Source organism: Somniosus microcephalus, chromosome 9, assembly GCF_052327205.1.
Source record: "Somniosus microcephalus isolate GS21.2 chromosome 9, FLI_Smic_1.0, whole genome shotgun sequence".
Lineage (NCBI taxonomy): Eukaryota > Metazoa > Chordata > Chondrichthyes > Squaliformes > Somniosidae > Somniosus > Somniosus microcephalus.
Genome location: NC_140995.1, coordinates 240,872,447 through 240,892,746, shown reverse-complemented (window position 1 = coordinate 240,892,746; position 20,300 = coordinate 240,872,447).

Sequence of the window (20,300 nt, the reverse complement as noted above, 5' to 3'; positions counted from 1 at the left end):
GGTTACGGAGAGAAGGCGGGGACGGGATACTGAATTAAAGGATCAGCCATGATCTCATTAAATGGCGGAGCAGGCACGAAGGGCCGAATGGCCTACTCCTGCTCCTATCTTCTATGTATCTATGTATCTATGTAAAGGACAGTGAGGGACAGGCATTCAGAGACAGAAGACAATGAGGGACAGGCATTCAGAGACAAAGGACAGTGAGGGATAGGCATTCAGTGACAAAGGACAGTGAGGGACAGGCATTCAGAGACAAAGGACAGTGAGGGACAGGCATTCAGCGAGAAAGGGCAGCGAGTGGCATGCATTCAGAGACAAAAAGCAGTGAGGGACAGGCATTCAGCGACAAAGGACAGTGAGGGACAGGCATTCAGAGACAAAGGACAGTGAGGGACAGGCATTCAGCGAGAAAAGGCAGTGAGTGGCATGCATTCAGAGACAAAAAGCAGTGAGGGACAGGCATTCAGCAACAAAGGACAGTGAGGGACAGGCATTCAGAGACAGAAGACAATGAGGGACAGGCATTCAGAGACAAAGGACGGTGAGGGACAGGCATTCAGTGACAAAGGACAGTAAGGGACAGGCATTCAGAGACAGAAGACAATAAGGGACAGGCATTCAAAGAAAAGGCCAGTGAGGGACAGCCATTCAGAGACAAAGGACAGTGAGGGACAGGCATTCAAAGAAAAGGACAGCGAGGGACATGCATTCAAAGAAAAGGACAGTGAGGGACAGGCATTTAAAGAAAAGGACAGTGAGGGACAGGCATTCAGAGACCAATGAAAGTGAGGGACAGGCATTCAGAGACAAAGGACAGTGGGGGACAGGCATTCAGAGACAAAGGACAGTGAGGGACAGGCATTCAGAGACAAAGAACAGTGAGGGACAGGCATTCAGAGACAAAGGACAGTGAGGGACAGGCATTCAGAGACAAAGGACAGTGAGGGACAGGCATTCAGAGACAAAGGACAGTGAGGGACAGGCATTCAGAGACAAAGGACGGTGAGGGACAGGCATGCAGAGACAACAGGACAGTGGGGGACAGGCATTCAATACAGAAGACGAGAGACAGGCACTCAGAGACAAAGGACAGTGAGGACAGGCATTCAGATAAAAAACAGTGGGGGACTGGCATTCAGAGACAAAGGACAGTGAGGGACAAGCTTTCAGAGACAAAGGAAAGTGAGGGACAGGCATTCAGGGACAGAAGATAGCGAGAGACAGGCATTCAGAGGTAGAAGGCAGTGAGGGACAGGAATTCAGAGAGAACGGACCGTGAGTGACAGGCATTCAGGGACAGAAGACAGTGAGAGACAGGCATTAAGAGTTAGAAGGCAGTGAGGGACAGGCATTCAGAGACAAAAGGCAGAGAGGGAGAGGCATTCAGAGACAAAGGACAGTGGGGGAGAGGCATTCAGAGACAAAGGACAGTGAGGGATAGGCATTCAGAGACAAAGGACAGTGAGGGACAGGCATTCAGTGAGAAAAGGTAGTGAGGGACATGCATTCAGAGACAAAAAGCAGTGAGGGACAGGCATTCAGAGACAAAGAAAAGTGAGGGACAGGCATTCAGAGACAGAAGACCGTGAGGGACAGGCATTCAGAGACAGAAGACAATGAGGGACTTGCATTCAGAGACAAAGGATAGTGAGGGACAGGCATTCAGAGACAAAGGACAGTGAGCGACAGGCATTCAGGGACAAGGGACAGTGGGGGACAGGCATTCAGAGACAAAGGACAGTGAGGGACAGGCATTCAGGGACAAAGGACAGTGAGGGACAGGCATTCAGGGACAAAGGACAGTGAGGGACAGACATTCAGGGACAAAGGACAGTGAGGGACAGACATTCAGGGACAAAGGACAGTGAGGTTCAGGCATTCAGTGACAAAGCACAGTGAGGGACAGGCATTCAGGGACAAGACAATGAGGGACAGGCACTCAGAGACAGAAGACAATGAGGGACAGGCATTCAGAGACAAAAGGACAGTGAGGGACAGGAATTCAGAGACAAACGGACAGTGAGGGTCAGGCATTCAGAGACAAAAGGACAGTGAGGGACAGGCATTCAGAGAGAAAAGACCGTGTGGGACAGCCATTCAGAGACAGAAGACCGTGAGGGAAAGGCATTCAGAGACAAAAGACATTGAGGGACAGGCATTCAGAGACAAAAGGCAGTGAGGGACAGGCACTCAGAGACAAAGGACAGAGAGGACAGGCATTCAGATAATGGACAGTGGGGGACAGGCATTCAGAGAAAAAGGACAGTGAGGGACAGGCATTCAGAGACAAAGGATAGTGACGGACAGGCATTCAGAGAGAAAGGAAAGTGAGGGACAGGCATTCAGGGACAGAAGACAGCGAGAGACAGGCATTCAGAGGTAGAAGGCAGTGAGGCACAGGCATTCAGTGAGAAATGACAGTGAGCGACAGGCATTCAGGGACAGAAGACAGCGAGTGACAGGCATTAAGAGGTAGAAGGCAGTGAGGGACTGGCATTCAGAGACAAAAGGAAGAGAGGGAGAGGCATTCAGAGGGAAAGGACAGTGGGGGACAGGCATTCAGAGACAAAGGACAGTGAGGGACAGGCATTCAGAGACAAAGGACAGTGAGGGACAGGCATTCAGAGACAAAGGACAGTGAGGGACATGCATTCAGTGAGAAAATGCAGTGAGGGACATGCATTCAGAGACAAAAAGCAGTGAGGGACAGGCATTCAGAGACAAAGGACAGTGAGGGACAGGCATTCAGAGACAAAGGACAGTGAGGGACAGGCATTCAGAGACAAAGGACAGTGAGGGACAGGCATTCAGAGACAAAGGACAGCGAGGGACAGGCATTCAGAGACAAAGGACAGTGAGGGACAGGCATTCAGAGACAGAAGACAATGAGGGACAGGCATTCAGAGATAAAGGCCAGTGAGGGACAGGCATTCAGAGACAGAAAAAAATGAGGGACAGGCATTCAGAGACAAAGGACAGCGAGGGACAGGCATTCAGTGAGAAAGGACAGTGAGGGACAAGCATTCAGATACAGAAGACAATGAGGGACAGGCACTCAGAGACAAAAGAAAGTGAGGGACAGGCATTCAGAGGCAAAGGACAGTGAGGGACAGGCATTCAAACAAAAGGACAGCGAGGGACATGCATTCAAAGAAAAGGACAGAGAGGGACAGGCATTCAAATAAAAGGACAGTGAGGGACAGGCATTGAGAGACAAAAGAAAGTGAGGGACAGGCATTCAGAGACAAAGGACAGTGGGGGACAGGCATTCAGAGAAAAAGGACAGTGAGGGACAGGCATTCAGAGACAAAGGACAGTGAGGGACAGGCATTCAGAGACAAAGGACAGTGAGCGACAGGCATTCAAAGAAAAGGACAGCGAGGGACATGCATTCAAAGAAAAGGACAGTGAGGGACAGGCATTCAGAGACAAAGGACAGAGAGGGACAGGCATTCAGAGACAAAAGGCAGTGAGGGACAGGCATTCAGAGACAGACCGTGAGGGACAGGCATTCAGAGACAATGGACTGTGAGGGACAGGCATTCAGAGGTAGAAGGCAGTGAGGGACATGCATTCAGAAACAACAGGCAGTGAGGGACAGGCATTCAGAGACAAAAAGCAGTGAGGGACAGGCATTCAGAGGGAAAAGGAAGTGAGGGCCAGGCATTCAGAGACAAAAAGCAGTGAGTGACAGGCATTCATAGACAAAGGACAGTGAGTGACAGGCATTCAGAGAAAAAGGACAGTGAGGGACAGGCATTCAGAGACAAAGGTCAGTGAGAGACAGGCATTCAGAGACAAAGGACAGTGAGGGACAGGCATTCAGAAACAAAGGACAGTGAGGGACAGGCATTCAGAGAAAAAGGACGGTGAGGGACAGGCATTCAGAGACATAGGACAGTGAGTGACAGGCATTTAGAGAGAAAAGACAGTGATGGACAGGCATTCAGGGAGAGAATACAGCGAGAGACAGGCATTCAGAGGTAGAAGGCATTGAGGGACAGGCATTCAGAGACAAAGGGCAGTGAGGGACAGGCATTCAGAGACAAAGGACATCGAGGGACAGGCATTCAATGACAAAGGACAGTGAGGGACAGGCATTCAGATGCAGAAGACAGTGAGGGACAGGCATTCAGAGACAAAGGACAGTGAGGGACAGGCATTCAAAGAAAAGGACAGCGAGGGACATGCATTCAAAGAAAAGGACAGAGAGGGACAGGCATTCAAAGAAAAGGACAGTGAGGGACAGGCATTCAGAGACAAAAGAAAGTGAGGGACAGGCATTCAGAGACAAAGGACAGTGGGGGACAGGCATTCAGAGAAAAAGGACAGTGAGGGACAGGCATTCAGAGACAAAGGACAGTGAGGGACAGGCATTCAGAGACAAAGGACAGTGAGGGACAGGCATTCAAAGAAAAGAACAGTGAGGGACATACATTCAAAGAAAAGGACAGTGAGGGACAGGCATTCAGAGACAAAGGACAGTGAGGGACAGGCATTCAGAGACAATGGACAGTGAGGGACAGGCATTCAGAGACAAAGGACAGTGAGGGACAGGCATTCAGAGACAAAGGACAGTGAGGGACAGGCATTGAGAGACAAAGGACAGAGCGGGACAGGCATTCAGAGACAAAGGACAGTGAGGGACAGACATTCAGAGACAAAGGACAGTGGGGGACAGGCATTCAGAGAAAAAGGACAGTGGGGGACAGGCATTCAGAGACATAGGACAGTGAGGGACAGGCATTCAGAGACAAAGGACAGTGAGGGACAGGCATTCAGAGACAAAGGACAGTGAGGGACAGGCATTCAGAGACAAAAGGCAGTGAGGGACAGGCATTCAGAGACAGACCGTGAGGGACAGGCATTCAGAGACAAAGGACGGTGAGCGACAGGCATTCAGAGGTAGAAGGCAGTGAGGGACATGCATTCAGAAACAACAGGCAGTGAGGGACAGGCATTCAGAGATAAAAAGCAGTGAGTGACAGGCATTCAGAGGGAAAAGGAAATGAGGGACAGGCATTCAGGGACAAAAAGCAGTGAGTGACAGGCATTCACAGGCAAAGGACAGTGAGTGACAGGCATTCAGAGAAAAAGGACAGTGAGGGACAGGCATTCAGAAACAAAGGACAGTGAGGGAAAGCCATTCAGGGACAGAAGACAGTGAGGGACAGGCATTCAGAGACAACAGGCAGTGAGGGACAGGCATTCAGCGAGAAAAGGCAGTGAGGGACAGGCAATCAGAGACAAAGGAAAGTGAGGGACAGGCATTCAGAGACAAACGACAGTGAGTGACAGGCATTTAGAGACAAAGGACAGTGGGGGACAGGCATTCAGAGACAAAGGACAGTGAGGGACAGGCATTCAGAGACAAAGGACAGTGAGGGACAGGCATTCAGCGAGAAAAGGCAGTGAGGGACAGGCAATCAGAGACAAAGGAAAGTGAGGGACAGGCATTCAGCGAGAAAAGGCAGTGAGGGACAGGCATTCAGAGACAAAGGACAGTGAGGGACAGGCATTCAGAGACAAAGGAAAGGGAGGGACAGGCATTCAGAGACAAACGACAGTGAGGGAGAGGCATTCAGGGACAAAGGACAGTGAGGGACAGGCATTCAGGGACAAAGGACAGTGAGGGACAGACATTCAGAGACAAAGGACAGTGAGGGACAGACATTCAGGGACAAAGGACAGTGAGGTTCAGGCATTCAGAGACAAAAGGACAGTGAGGGACAGGCATTCAGAGACAAAAGACAGTGAGGGACAGGCACTCAGAGACAAAGGAGAGTGAGGTCAGGCATTCAGATAATGGACAGTGGGGGACAGGCATTCAGAGACAAAGGACAGTGAGGGACAGGCATTCAGAGACAAAGGACAGTGAGGGACAGGCATTCAGAGACAAAGGAAAGTGAGGGTCAGGCATTCAGAGGTAGGAGGCAGTGAGGGACAGGCATTCAGAGAGAAAAGACAGTGAGCGACAGGCATTCAGGGACAGAAGACAGCGAGAGACATTCATTTAGAGGTAGAAGGCACTGAGGGACAGGCATTCAGAGACAAAAGGCAGAGAGGGAGAGGCATTCAGAGACATAGGACAGTGGGGGACAGGCATTCAGAGACAAAGGAGAGTGGGGGACAGGCATTCAGAGACAAAGGACAGTGAGGGACAGGCATTCAGAGACAAAGGACAGTGAGGGACAGGCATTCAGAGACAAAAGACAGTGAGGGACAGGCATTCAGAGACAAAGGACAGTGAGTGAGAGGCATTAAGAGACAAAGGACAGCGAGGGACAAGCATTCAGAGACAGAAGAAAGTGAGTGACAGGCATTCAAAGACAAAGGACAGTGCGGGACATGCATTCAGAAACAAAGGACAGTGAGGGACAGGCATTTAGAGAGAAAAGACAGTGACGGACAGGCATTCAGGGACAGAATACAGCGAGAGACAGGCATTCAGAGGTAGAAGGCAATGAGGGACAGGCATTCAGAGAGAAAAGACAGTGAGCGACAGGCATTCAGAGACAAAGGAAAGTGAGTGACAGGCATTCCGAGAAAAAGGACAGTGAGGGACAGGCATTCAGAGTAAAAGGACAGTGAGGCACAGAAGACAGTGAGGGACAGGCATTCAGAGGAAGAAGGCAGTGAGGGACAGGCATTCAGAGACAAAAGGCAGTGAGGGACAGGCATTCAGCGAGAAAAGGCAGTGAGGGACAGGCAATCAGAGACAAAGGAAAGGGAGGGACTGGCATTCAGGGACAAAGGACAGTGAGGGACAGACATTCAGGGACAAAGGACAGTGAGGGACAGACATTCAGGGACAAAGGACAGTGAGGTTCAGGCATTCAGAGACAAAGCACAGTGAGGGACAGGCATTCAGAGACAGAAGACAATGAGGGACAGGCATTCAGAGACAGAAGACAATGAGGGACAGGCGTTCAGAGACAAAAGGACAGTGAGGGACAGGCATTCAGAGACAAAAGACAGTGAGGGACAGGCACTCAGAGACAAAGGACAGTGAGGTCAGGCATTCAGAGAATGGACACTGGGGGAAAGGCATTCAGAGACAAAGGACAGTGAGGGACAGGCATTCAGAGACAAAGGACAGAGAGGGACAGGCATTCAGAGGCAAAGGAAAGTGAGGGACAGGCATTCAGGGACAGAAGACAGCGAGAGACAGGCATTCAGAGGTAGAAGGCAGTGAGGGACAGGCATTCAGAGAGAAAGGACAGTGAGCGACAGGCATTCAGAGACAACGGACAGTGAGGGACAGGCATTCAGAGACAAAGGACAGTGAGGGACAGGCATTCAGCGAGAAAAGGCAGTGAGTGGCATGCATTCAGAGACAAAGTGCAGTGAGGGACAGGCATTCAGCGACAAAGGACAGTGAGGGACAGGCATTCAGAGACAGAAGACAATGAGGGACAGGCATTCAGAGACAAAGGACAGTGAGGGACAGGCATTCAGTGACAAAAACAGTGAGGGACAGGCATTCAGAGACAAAGGACAGTGAGGGACAGGCATTCAGCGAGAAAGGGCAGCGAGTGGCATGCATTCAGAGACAAAAAGCAGTGAGGGACAGGCATTCAGCGACAAAGGACAGTGAGGGACAGGCATTCAGAGACAAAGGACAGTGAGGGACAGGCATTCAGCGAGAAAAGGCAGTGAGTGGCATGCATTCAGAGACAAAAAGCAGTGAGGGACAGGCATTCAGCGACAAAGGACAGTGAGGGACAGGCATTCAGAGACAGAAGACAATGAGGGACAGGCATTCAGAGACAAAGGACGGTGAGGGACAGGCATTCAGTGACAAAGGACAGTAAGGGACAGGCATTCAGAGACAGAAGACAATAAGGGACAGGCATTCAAAGAAAAGGCCAGTGAGGGACAGCCATTCAGAGACAAAGGACAGTGAGGGACAGGCATTCAAAGAAAAGGACAGCGAGGGACATGCATTCAAAGAAAAGGACAGTGAGGGACAGGCATTTAAAGAAAAGGACAGTGAGGGACAGGCATTCAGAGACCAATGAAAGTGAGGGACAGGCATTCAGAGACAAAGGACAGTGGGGGACAGGCATTCAGAGACAAAGGACAGTGAGGGACAGGCATTCAGAGACAAAGAACAGTGAGGGACAGGCATTCAGAGACAAAGGACAGTGAGGGACAGGCATTCAGAGACAAAGGACAGTGAGGGACAGGCATTCAGAGACAAAGGACAGTGAGGGACAGGCATTCAGAGACAAAGGACGGTGAGGGACAGGCATGCAGAGACAACAGGACAGTGGGGGACAGGCATTCAATACAGAAGACGAGAGACAGGCACTCAGAGACAAAGGACAGTGAGGACAGGCATTCAGATAAAAAACAGTGGGGGACTGGCATTCAGAGACAAAGGACAGTGAGGGACAAGCTTTCAGAGACAAAGGAAAGTGAGGGACAGGCATTCAGGGACAGAAGATAGCGAGAGACAGGCATTCAGAGGTAGAAGGCAGTGAGGGACAGGAATTCAGAGAGAACGGACCGTGAGCGACAGGCATTCAGGGACAGAAGACAGTGAGAGACAGGCATTAAGAGTTAGAAGGCAGTGAGGGACAGGCATTCAGAGGCAAAAGGCAGAGAGGGAGAGGCATTCAGAGACAAAGGACAGTGGGGGAGAGGCATTCAGAGACAAAGGACAGTGAGGGATAGGCATTCAGAGACAAAGGACAGTGAGGGACAGGCATTCAGTGAGAAAAGGTAGTGAGGGACAGGCATTCAGAGACAAAAGACAGTGAGGGACAGGCATTCAGAGACAAAGGACAGTGAGTGAGAGGCATTAAGAGACAAAGGACAGCGAGGGACAAGCATTCAGAGACAGAAGAAAGTGAGTGACAGGCATTCAAAGACAAAGGACAGTGCGGGACATGCATTCAGAAACAAAGGACAGTGAGGGACAGGCATTTAGAGAGAAAAGACAGTGACGGACAGGCATTCAGGGACAGAATACAGCGAGAGACAGGCATTCAGAGGTAGAAGGCAATGAGGGACAGGCATTCAGAGAGAAAAGACAGTGAGCGACAGGCATTCAGAGACAAAGGAAAGTGAGTGACAGGCATTCCGAGAAAAAGGACAGTGAGGGACAGGCATTCAGAGTAAAAGGACAGTGAGGCACAGAAGACAGTGAGGGACAGGCATTCAGAGGAAGAAGGCAGTGAGGGACAGGCATTCAGAGACAAAAGGCAGTGAGGGACAGGCATTCAGCGAGAAAAGGCAGTGAGGGACAGGCAATCAGAGACAAAGGAAAGGGAGGGACTGGCATTCAGGGACAAAGGACAGTGAGGGACAGACATTCAGGGACAAAGGACAGTGAGGGACAGACATTCAGGGACAAAGGACAGTGAGGTTCAGGCATTCAGAGACAAAGCACAGTGAGGGACAGGCATTCAGAGACAGAAGACAATGAGGGACAGGCATTCAGAGACAGAAGACAATGAGGGACAGGCATTCAGAGACAAAAGGACAGTGAGGGACAGGCATTCAGAGACAAAAGACAGTGAGGGACAGGCACTCAGAGACAAAGGACAGTGAGGTCAGGCATTCAGAGAATGGACACTGGGGGACAGGCATTCAGAGACAAAGGACAGTAAGGGACAGGCATTCAGAGACAAAGGACAGAGAGGGACAGGCATTCAGAGGCAAAGGAAAGTGAGGGACAGGCATTCAGGGACAGAAGACAGCGAGAGACAGGCATTCAGAGGTAGAAGGCAGTGAGGGACAGGCATTCAGAGAGAAAGGACAGTGAGCGACAGGCATTCAGAGACAACGGACAGTGAGGGACAGGCATTCAGAGACAAAGGACAGTGAGGGACAGGCATTCAGCGAGAAAAGGCAGTGAGTGGCATGCATTCAGAGACAAAGTGCAGTGAGGGACAGGCATTCAGCGACAAAGGACAGTGAGGGACAGGCATTCAGAGACAGAAGACAATGAGGGACAGGCATTCAGAGACAAAGGACAGTGAGGGACAGGCATTCAGTGACAAAGGACAGTGAGGGACAGGCATTCAGAGACAAAGGACAGTGATGGACAGGCATTCAGCGAGAAAGGGCAGCGAGTGGCATGCATTCAGAGACAAAAAGCAGTGAGGGACAGGCATTCAGCGACAAAGGACAGTGAGGGACAGGCATTCAGAGACAAAGGACAGTGAGGGACAGGCATTCAGCGAGAAAAGGCAGTGAGTGGCATGCATTCAGAGACAAAAAGCAGTGAGGGACAGGCATTCAGCGACAAAGGACAGTGAGGGACAGGCATTCAGAGACAGAAGACAATGAGGGACAGGCATTCAGAGACAAAGGACGGTGAGGGACAGGCATTCAGTGACAAAGGACAGTAAGGGACAGGCATTCAGAGACAGAAGACAATAAGGGACAGGCATTCAAAGAAAAGGCCAGTGAGGGACAGCCATTCAGAGACAAAGGACAGTGAGGGACAGGCATTCAAAGAAAAGGACAGCGAGGGACATGCATTCAAAGAAAAGGACAGTGAGGGACAGGCATTTAAAGAAAAGGACAGTGAGGGACAGGCATTCAGAGACCAATGAAAGTGAGGGACAGGCATTCAGAGACAAAGGACAGTGGGGGACAGGCATTCAGAGACAAAGGACAGTGAGGGACAGGCATTCAGAGACAAAGAACAGTGAGGGACAGGCATTCAGAGACAAAGGACAGTGAGGGACAGGCATTCAGAGACAAAGGACAGTGAGGGACAGGCATTCAGAGACAAAGGACAGTGAGGGACAGGCATTCAGAGACAAAGGACGGTGAGGGACAGGCATGCAGAGACAACAGGACAGTGGGGGACAGGCATTCAATACAGAAGACGAGAGACAGGCACTCAGAGACAAAGGACAGTGAGGACAGGCATTCAGATAAAAAACAGTGGGGGACTGGCATTCAGAGACAAAGGACAGTGAGGGACAAGCTTTCAGAGACAAAGGAAAGTGAGGGACAGGCATTCAGGGACAGAAGATAGCGAGAGACAGGCATTCAGAGGTAGAAGGCAGTGAGGGACAGGAATTCAGAGAGAACGGACCGTGAGCGACAGGCATTCAGGGACAGAAGACAGTGAGAGACAGGCATTAAGAGTTAGAAGGCAGTGAGGGACAGGCATTCAGAGACAAAAGGCAGAGAGGGAGAGGCATTCAGAGACAAAGGACAGTGGGGGAGAGGCATTCAGAGACAAAGGACAGTGAGGGATAGGCATTCAGAGACAAAGGACAGTGAGGGACAGGCATTCAGTGAGAAAAGGTAGTGAGGGACATGCATTCAGAGACAAAAAGCAGTGAGGGACAGGCATTCAGAGACAAAGAAAAGTGAGGGACAGGCATTCAGAGACAGAAGACCGTGAGGGACAGGCATTCAGAGACAGAAGACAATGAGGGACTTGCATTCAGAGACAAAGGATAGTGAGGGACAGGCATTCAGAGACAAAGGACAGTGAGCGACAGGCATTCAGGGACAAGGGACAGTGGGGGACAGGCATTCAGAGACAAAGGACAGTGAGGGACAGGCATTCAGGGACAAAGGACAGTGAGGGACAGGCATTCAGGGACAAAGGACAGTGAGGGACAGACATTCAGGGACAAAGGACAGTGAGGGACAGACATTCAGGGACAAAGGACAGTGAGGTTCAGGCATTCAGTGACAAAGCACAGTGAGGGACAGGCATTCAGGGACAAGACAATGAGGGACAGGCACTCAGAGACAGAAGACAATGAGGGACAGGCATTCAGAGACAAAAGGACAGTGAGGGACAGGAATTCAGAGACAAACGGACAGTGAGGGTCAGGCATTCAGAGACAAAAGGACAGTGAGGGACAGGCATTCAGAGAGAAAAAACCGTGTGGGACAGCCATTCAGAGACAGAAGACCGTGAGGGAAAGGCATTCAGAGACAAAAGACATTGAGGGACAGGCATTCAGAGACAAAAGGCAGTGAGGGACAGGCACTCAGAGACAAAGGACAGAGAGGACAGGCATTCAGATAATGGACAGTGGGGGACAGGCATTCAGAGAAAAAGGACAGTGAGGGACAGGCATTCAGAGACAAAGGATAGTGACGGACAGGCATTCAGAGAGAAAGGAAAGTGAGGGACAGGCATTCAGGGACAGAAGACAGCGAGAGACAGGCATTCAGAGGTAGAAGGCAGTGAGGCACAGGCATTCAGTGAGAAATGACAGTGAGCGACAGGCATTCAGGGACAGAAGACAGCGAGTGACAGGCATTAAGAGGTAGAAGGCAGTGAGGGACTGGCATTCAGAGACAAAAGGAAGAGAGGGAGAGGCATTCAGAGGGAAAGGACAGTGGGGGACAGGCATTCAGAGACAAAGGACAGTGAGGGACAGGCATTCAGAGACAAAGGACAGTGAGGGACAGGCATTCAGAGACAAAGGACAGTGAGGGACAGGCATTCAGAGACAAAGGACAGCGAGGGACAGGCATTCAGAGACAAAGGACAGTGAGGGACAGGCATTCAGAGACAGAAGACAATGAGGGACAGGCATTCAGAGATAAAGGCCAGTGAGGGACAGGCATTCAGAGACAGAAAAAAATGAGGGACAGGCATTCAGAGACAAAGGACAGCGAGGGACAGGCATTCAGTGAGAATGGACAGTGAGGGACAAGCATTCAGATACAGAAGACAATGAGGGACAGGCACTCAGAGACAAAAGAAAGTGAGGGACAGGCATTCAGAGGCAAAGGACAGTGAGGGACAGGCATTCAAACAAAAGGACAGCGAGGGACATGCATTCAAAGAAAAGGACAGAGAGGGACAGGCATTCAAATAAAAGGACAGTGAGGGACAGGCATTGAGAGACAAAAGAAAGTGAGGGACAGGCATTCAGAGACAAAGGACAGTGGGGGACAGGCATTCAGAGAAAAAGGACAGTGAGGGACAGGCATTCAGAGACAAAGGACAGTGAGGGACAGGCATTCAGAGACAAAGGACAGTGAGCGACAGGCATTCAAAGAAAAGGACAGCGAGGGACATGCATTCAAAGAAAAGGACAGTGAGGGACAGGCATTCAGAGACAAAGGACAGAGAGGGACAGGCATTCAGAGACAAAAGGCAGTGAGGGACAGGCATTCAGAGACAGACCGTGAGGGACAGGCATTCAGAGACAATGGACTGTGAGGGACAGGCATTCAGAGGTAGAAGGCAGTGAGGGACATGCATTCAGAAACAACAGGCAGTGAGGGACAGGCATTCAGAGACAAAAAGCAGTGAGGGACAGGCATTCAGAGGGAAAAGGAAGTGAGGGCCAGGCATTCAGAGACAAAAAGCAGTGAGTGACAGGCATTCATAGACAAAGGACAGTGAGTGACAGGCATTCAGAGAAAAAGGACAGTGAGGGACAGGCATTCAGAGACAAAGGTCAGTGAGAGACAGGCATTCAGAGACAAAGGACAGTGAGGGACAGGCATTCAGAAACAAAGGACAGTGAGGGACAGGCATTCAGAGAAAAAGGACGGTGAGGGACAGGCATTCAGAGACATAGGACAGTGAGTGACAGGCATTTAGAGAGAAAAGACAGTGATGGACAGGCATTCAGGGAGAGAATACAGCGAGAGACAGGCATTCAGAGGTGGAAGGCATTGAGGGACAGGCATTCAGAGACAAAGGGCAGTGAGGGACAGGCATTCAGAGACAAAGGACATCGAGGGACAGGCATTCAGTGACAAAGGACAGTGAGGGACAGGCATTCAGATGCAGAAGACAGTGAGGGACAGGCATTCAGAGACAAAGGACAGTGAGGGACAGGCATTCAAAGAAAAGGACAGCGAGGGACATGCATTCAAAGAAAAGGACAGAGAGGGACAGGCATTCAAAGAAAAGGACAGTGAGGGACAGGCATTCAGAGACAAAAGAAAGTGAGGGACAGGCATTCAGAGACAAAGGACAGTGGGGGACAGGCATTCAGAGAAAAAGGACAGTGAGGGACAGGCATTCAGAGACAAAGGACAGTGAGGGACAGGCATTCAGAGACAAAGGACAGTGAGGGACAGGCATTCAAAGAAAAGGACAGTGAGGGACATACATTCACAGAAAAGGACAGTGAGGGACAGGCATTCAGAGACAAAGGACAGTGAGGGACAGGCATTCAGAGACAATGGACAGTGAGGGACAGGCATTCAGAGACAAAGGACAGAGCGGGACAGGCATTCAGAGACAAAGGACAGTGAGGGACAGACATTCAGAGACAAAGGACAGTGGGGGACAGGCATTCAGAGAAAAAGGACAGTGGGGGACAGGCATTCAGAGACATAGGACAGTGAGGGACAGGCATTCAGAGACAAAGGACAGTGAGGGACAGGCATTCAGAGACAAAGGACAGTGAGGGACAGGCATTCAGAGACAAAAGGCAGTGAGGGACAGGCATTCAGAGACAGACCGTGAGGGACAGGCATTCAGAGACAAAGGACGGTGAGGGACAGGCATTCAGAGGTAGAAGGCAGTGAGGGACATGCATTCAGAAACAACAGGCAGTGAGGGACAGGCATTCAGAGATAAAAAGCAGTGAGTGACAGGCATTCAGAGGGAAAAGGAAATGAGGGACAGGCATTCAGAGACAAAAAGCAGTGAGTGACAGGCATTCACAGGCAAAGGACAGTGAGTGACAGGCATTCAGGGAAAAAGAACAGTGAGGGACAGGCATTCAGAAACAAGGGACAGTGAGGGAAAGCCATTCAGGGACAGAAGACAGTGAGGGACAGGCATTCAGAGACAACAGGCAGTGAGGGACAGGCATTCAGCGAGAAAAGGCAGTGAGGGACAGGCAATCAGAGACAAAGGAAAGTGAGGGACAGGCATTCAGAGACAAACGACAGTGAGTGATAGGCATTTAGAGACAAAGGACAGTGGGGGACAGGCATTCAGAGACAAAGGACAGTGAGGGACAGGCATTCAGAGACAAAGGACAGTGAGGGACAGGCATTCAGCGAGAAAAGGCAGTGAGGGACAGGCAATCAGAGACAAAGGAAAGTGAGGGACAGGCATTCAGCAAGAAAAGGCAGTGAGGGACAGGCATTCAGAGACAAAGGACAGTGAGGGACAGGCATTCAGAGACAAAGGAAAGGGAGGGACAGGCATTCAGAGACAAACGACAGTGAGGGACAGGCATTCAGGGACAAAGGACAGTGAGGGACAGGCATTCAGGGACAAAGGACAGTGAGGGACAGACATTCAGAGACAAAGGACAGTGAGGGACAGACCTTCAGGGACAAAGGACAGTGAGGTTCAGGCATTCAGAGACAAAAGGACAGTGAGGGACAGACATTCAGAGACAAAAGACAGTGAGGGACAGGCACTCAGAGACAAAGGAGAGTGAGGGACAGGCATTCAGAGACAAAAGGCAGTGAGGGACAGGCATTCAGAGACAGACCGTGAGGGACAGGCATTCAGAGACAAAGGACGGTGAGGGACAGGCATTCAGAGGTAGAAGGCAGTGAGGGACATGCATTCAGAAACAACAGGCAGTGAGGGACAGGCATTCAGAGATAAAAAGCAGTGAGTGACAGGCATTCAGAGGGAAAAGGAAATGAGGGACAGGCATTCAGAGACAAAAAGCAGTGAGTGACAGGCATTCACAGGCAAAGGACAGTGAGTGACAGGCATTCAGGGAAAAAGAACAGTGAGGGACAGGCATTCAGAAACAAGGGACAGTGAGGGAAAGCCATTCAGGGACAGAAGACAGTGAGGGACAGGCATTCAGAGACAACAGGCAGTGAGGGACAGGCATTCAGCGAGAAAAGGCAGTGAGGGACAGGCAATCAGAGACAAAGGAAAGTGAGGGACAGGCATTCAGAGACAAACGACAGTGAGTGATAGGCATTTAGAGACAAAGGACAGTGGGGGACAGGCATTCAGAGACAAAGGACATTGAGGGACAGGCATTCAGAGACAAAGGACAGTGAGGGACAGGCATTCAGCGAGAAAAGGCAGTGAGGGACAGGCAATCAGAGACAAAGGAAAGTGAGGGACAGGCATTCAGCAAGAAAAGGCAGTGAGGGACAGGCATTCAGAGACAAAGGACAGTGAGGGACAGGCATTCAGAGACAAAGGAAAGGGAGGGACAGGCATTCAGAGACAAACGACAGTGAGGGACAGGCATTCAGGGACAAAGGACAGTGAGGGACAGGCATTCAGGGACAAAGGACAGTGAGGGACAGACATTCAGAGACAAAGGACAGTGAGGGACAGACCTTCAGGGACAAAGGACAGTGAGGTTCAGGCATTCAGAGACAAAAGGACAGTGAGGGACAGACATTCAGAGACAAAAGACAGTGAGGGACAGGCACTCAGAGACAAAGGAGAGTGAGGTCAGGCATTCAGATAATGGACAGTGGGGGACAGGCATTCAGAGACAAAGGACAGTGAGGGACAGGCATTCAGAGACAAAGGACAGTGAGGGACAGGCATTCAGAGACAAAGGACAGTGAGGGACAGGCATTCAGAGACAAAGGACAGTGAGGGACAGGCATTCAGAGACAAAGGAAAGTGAGGGTCAGGCATTCAGAAGTAGGAGGCAGTGAGGGACAGGCATTCAGAGAGAAAAGACAGTGAGCGACAGGCATTCAGGGACAGAAGACAGCGAGAGACATTCATTTAGAGTTAGAAGGCACTGAGGGACAGGCATTCAGAGACAAAAGGCAGAGAGGGAGAGGCATTCAGAGACATAGGACAGTGGGGGACAGGCATTCAGAGACAAAGGAGAGTGGGGGACAGGCATTCAGAGACAAAGGACAGTGAGGGACAGGCATTCAGAGACAAAGGACAGTGAGGGACAGGCATTCAGAGACAAAAGACAGTGAGGGACAGGCATTCAGAGACAAAGGACAGTGAGTGAGAGGCATTAAGAGACAAAGGACAGCGAGGGACAAGCATTCAGAGACAGAAGAAAGTGAGTGACAGGCATTCAAAGACAAAGGACAGTGCGGGACATGCATTCAGAAACAAAGGACAGTGAGGGACAGGCATTTAGAGAGAAAAGACAGTGACGGACAGGCATTCAGGGACAGAATACAGTGAGAGACAGGCATTCAGAGGTAGAAGGCAATGAGGGACAGGCATTCAGAGAGAAAAGACAGTGAGTGACAGGCATTCCGAGAAAAAGGACAGTGAGGGACAGGCATTCAGAGTAAAAGGACAGTGAGGCACAGAAGACAGTGAGGGACAGGCATTCAGAGGAAGAAGGCAGTGAGGGACAGGCATTCAGAGACAAAAGGCAGTGAGGGACAGGCATTCAGCGAGAAAAGGCAGTGAGGGACAGGCATTCAAAGAAAAGGCCAGTGAGGGACAGCCATTCAGAGACAAAGGACAGTGAGGGACAGGCATTCAAAGAAAAGGACAGCGAGGGACATGCATTCAAAGAAAAGGACAGTGAGGGACAGGCATTTAAAGAAAAGGACAGTGAGGGACAGGCATTCAGAGACCAATGAAAGTGAGGGACAGGCATTCAGAGACAAAGGACAGTGGGGGACAGGCATTCAGAGACAAAGGACAGTGAGGGACAGGCATTCAGAGACAAAGAACAGTGAGGGACAGGCATTCAGAGACAAAGGACAGTGAGGGACAGGCATTCAGAGACAAAGGACAGTGAGGGACAGGCATTCAGAGACAAAGGACAGTGAGGGACAGGCATTCAGAGACAAAGGACGGTGAGGGACAGGCATGCAGAGACAACAGGACAGTGGGGGACAGGCATTCAATACAGAAGACGAGAGACAGGCACTCAGAGACAAAGGACAGTGAGGACAGGCATTCAGATAAAAAACAGTGGGGGACTGGCATTCAGAGACAAAGGACAGTGAGGGACAAGCTTTCAGAGACAAAGGAAAGTGAGGGACAGGCATTCAGGGACAGAAGATAGCGAGAGACAGGCATTCAGAGGTAGAAGGCAGTGAGGGACAGGAATTCAGAGAGAACGGACCGTGAGCGACAGGCATTCAGGGACAGAAGACAGTGAGAGACAGGCATTAAGAGTTAGAAGGCAGTGAGGGACAGGCATTCAGAGACAAAAGGCAGAGAGGGAGAGGCATTCAGAGACAAAGGACAGTGGGGGAGAGGCATTCAGAGACAAAGGACAGTGAGGGATAGGCATTCAGAGACAAAGGACAGTGAGGGACAGGCATTCAGTGAGAAAAGGTAGTGAGGGACATGCATTCAGAGACAAAAAGCAGTGAGGGACAGGCATTCAGAGACAAAGAAAAGTGAGGGACAGGCATTCAGAGACAGAAGACCGTGAGGGACAGGCATTCAGAGACAGAAGACAATGAGGGACTTGCATTCAGAGACAAAGGATAGTGAGGGACAGGCATTCAGAGACAAAGGACAGTGAGCGACAGGCATTCAGGGACAAGGGACAGTGGGGGACAGGCATTCAGAGACAAAGGACAGTGAGGGACAGGCATTCAGGGACAAAGGACAGTGAGGGACAGGCATTCAGGGACAAAGGACAGTGAGGGACAGACATTCAGGGACAAAGGACAGTGAGGGACAGACATTCAGGGACAAAGGACAGTGAGGTTCAGGCATTCAGTGACAAAGCACAGTGAGGGACAGGCATTCAGGGACAAGACAATGAGGGACAGGCACTCAGAGACAGAAGACAATGAGGGACAGGCATTCAGAGACAAAAGGACAGTGAGGGACAGGAATTCAGAGACAAACGGACAGTGAGGGTCAGGCATTCAGAGACAAAAGGACAGTGAGGGACAGGCATTCAGAGAGAAAAAACCGTGTGGGACAGCCATTCAGAGACAGAAGACCGTGAGGGAAAGGCATTCAGAGACAAAAGACATTGAGGGACAGGCATTCAGAGACAAAAGGCAGTGAGGGACAGGCACTCAGAGACAAAGGACAGAGAGGACAGGCATTCAGATAATGGACAGTGGGGGACAGGCATTCAGAGAAAAAGGACAGTGAGGGACAGGCATTCAGAGACAAAGGATAGTGACGGACAGGCATTCAGAGAGAAAGGAAAGTGAGGGACAGGCATTCAGGGACAGAAGACAGCGAGAGACAGGCATTCAGAGGTAGAAGGCAGTGAGGCACAGGCATTCAGTGAGAAATGACAGTGAGCGACAGGCATTCAGGGACAGAAGACAGCGAGTGACAGGCATTAAGAGGTAGAAGGCAGTGAGGGACTGGCATTCAGAGACAAAAGGAAGAGAGGGAGAGGCATTCAGAGGGAAAGGACAGTGGGGGACAGGCATTCAGAGACAAAGGACAGTGAGGGACAGGCATTCAGAGACAAAGGACAGTGAGGGACAGGCATTCAGAGACAAAGGACAGTGAGGGACAGGCATTCAGAGACAAAGGACAGCGAGGGACAGGCATTCAGAGACAAAGGACAGTGAGGGACAGGCATTCAGAGACAGAAGACAATGAGGGACAGGCATTCAGAGATAAAGGCCAGTGAGGGACAGGCATTCAGAGACAGAAAAAAATGAGGGACAGGCATTCAGAGACAAAGGACAGCGAGGGACAGGCATTCAGTGAGAAAGGACAGTGAGGGACAAGCATTCAGATACAGAAGACAATGAGGGACAGGCACTCAGAGACAAAAGAAAGTGAGGGACAGGCATTCAGAGGCAAAGGACAGTGAGGGACAGGCATTCAAACAAAAGGACAGCGAGGGACATGCATTCAAAGAAAAGGACAGAGAGGGACAGGCATTCAAATAAAAGGACAGTGAGGGACAGGCATTGAGAGACAAAAGAAAGTGAGGGACAGGCATTCAGAGACAAAGGACAGTGGGGGACAGGCATTCAGAGAAAAAGGACAGTGAGGGACAGGCATTCAGAGACAAAGGACAGTGAGGGACAGGCATTCAGAGACAAAGGACAGTGAGCGACAGGCATTCAAAGAAAAGGACAGCGAGGGACATGCATTCAAAGAAAAGGACAGTGAGGGACAGGCATTCAGAGACAAAGGACAGAGAGGGACAGGCATTCAGAGACAAAAGGCAGTGAGGGACAGGCATTCAGAGACAGACCGTGAGGGACAGGCATTCAGAGACAATGGACTGTGAGGGACAGGCATTCAGAGGTAGAAGGCAGTGAGGGACATGCATTCAGAAACAACAGGCAGTGAGGGACAGGCATTCAGAGACAAAAAGCAGTGAGGGACAGGCATTCAGAGGGAAAAGGAAGTGAGGGCCAGGCATTCAGAGACAAAAAGCAGTGAGTGACAGGCATTCATAGACAAAGGACAGTGAGTGACAGGCATTCAGAGAAAAAGGACAGTGAGGGACAGGCATTCAGAGACA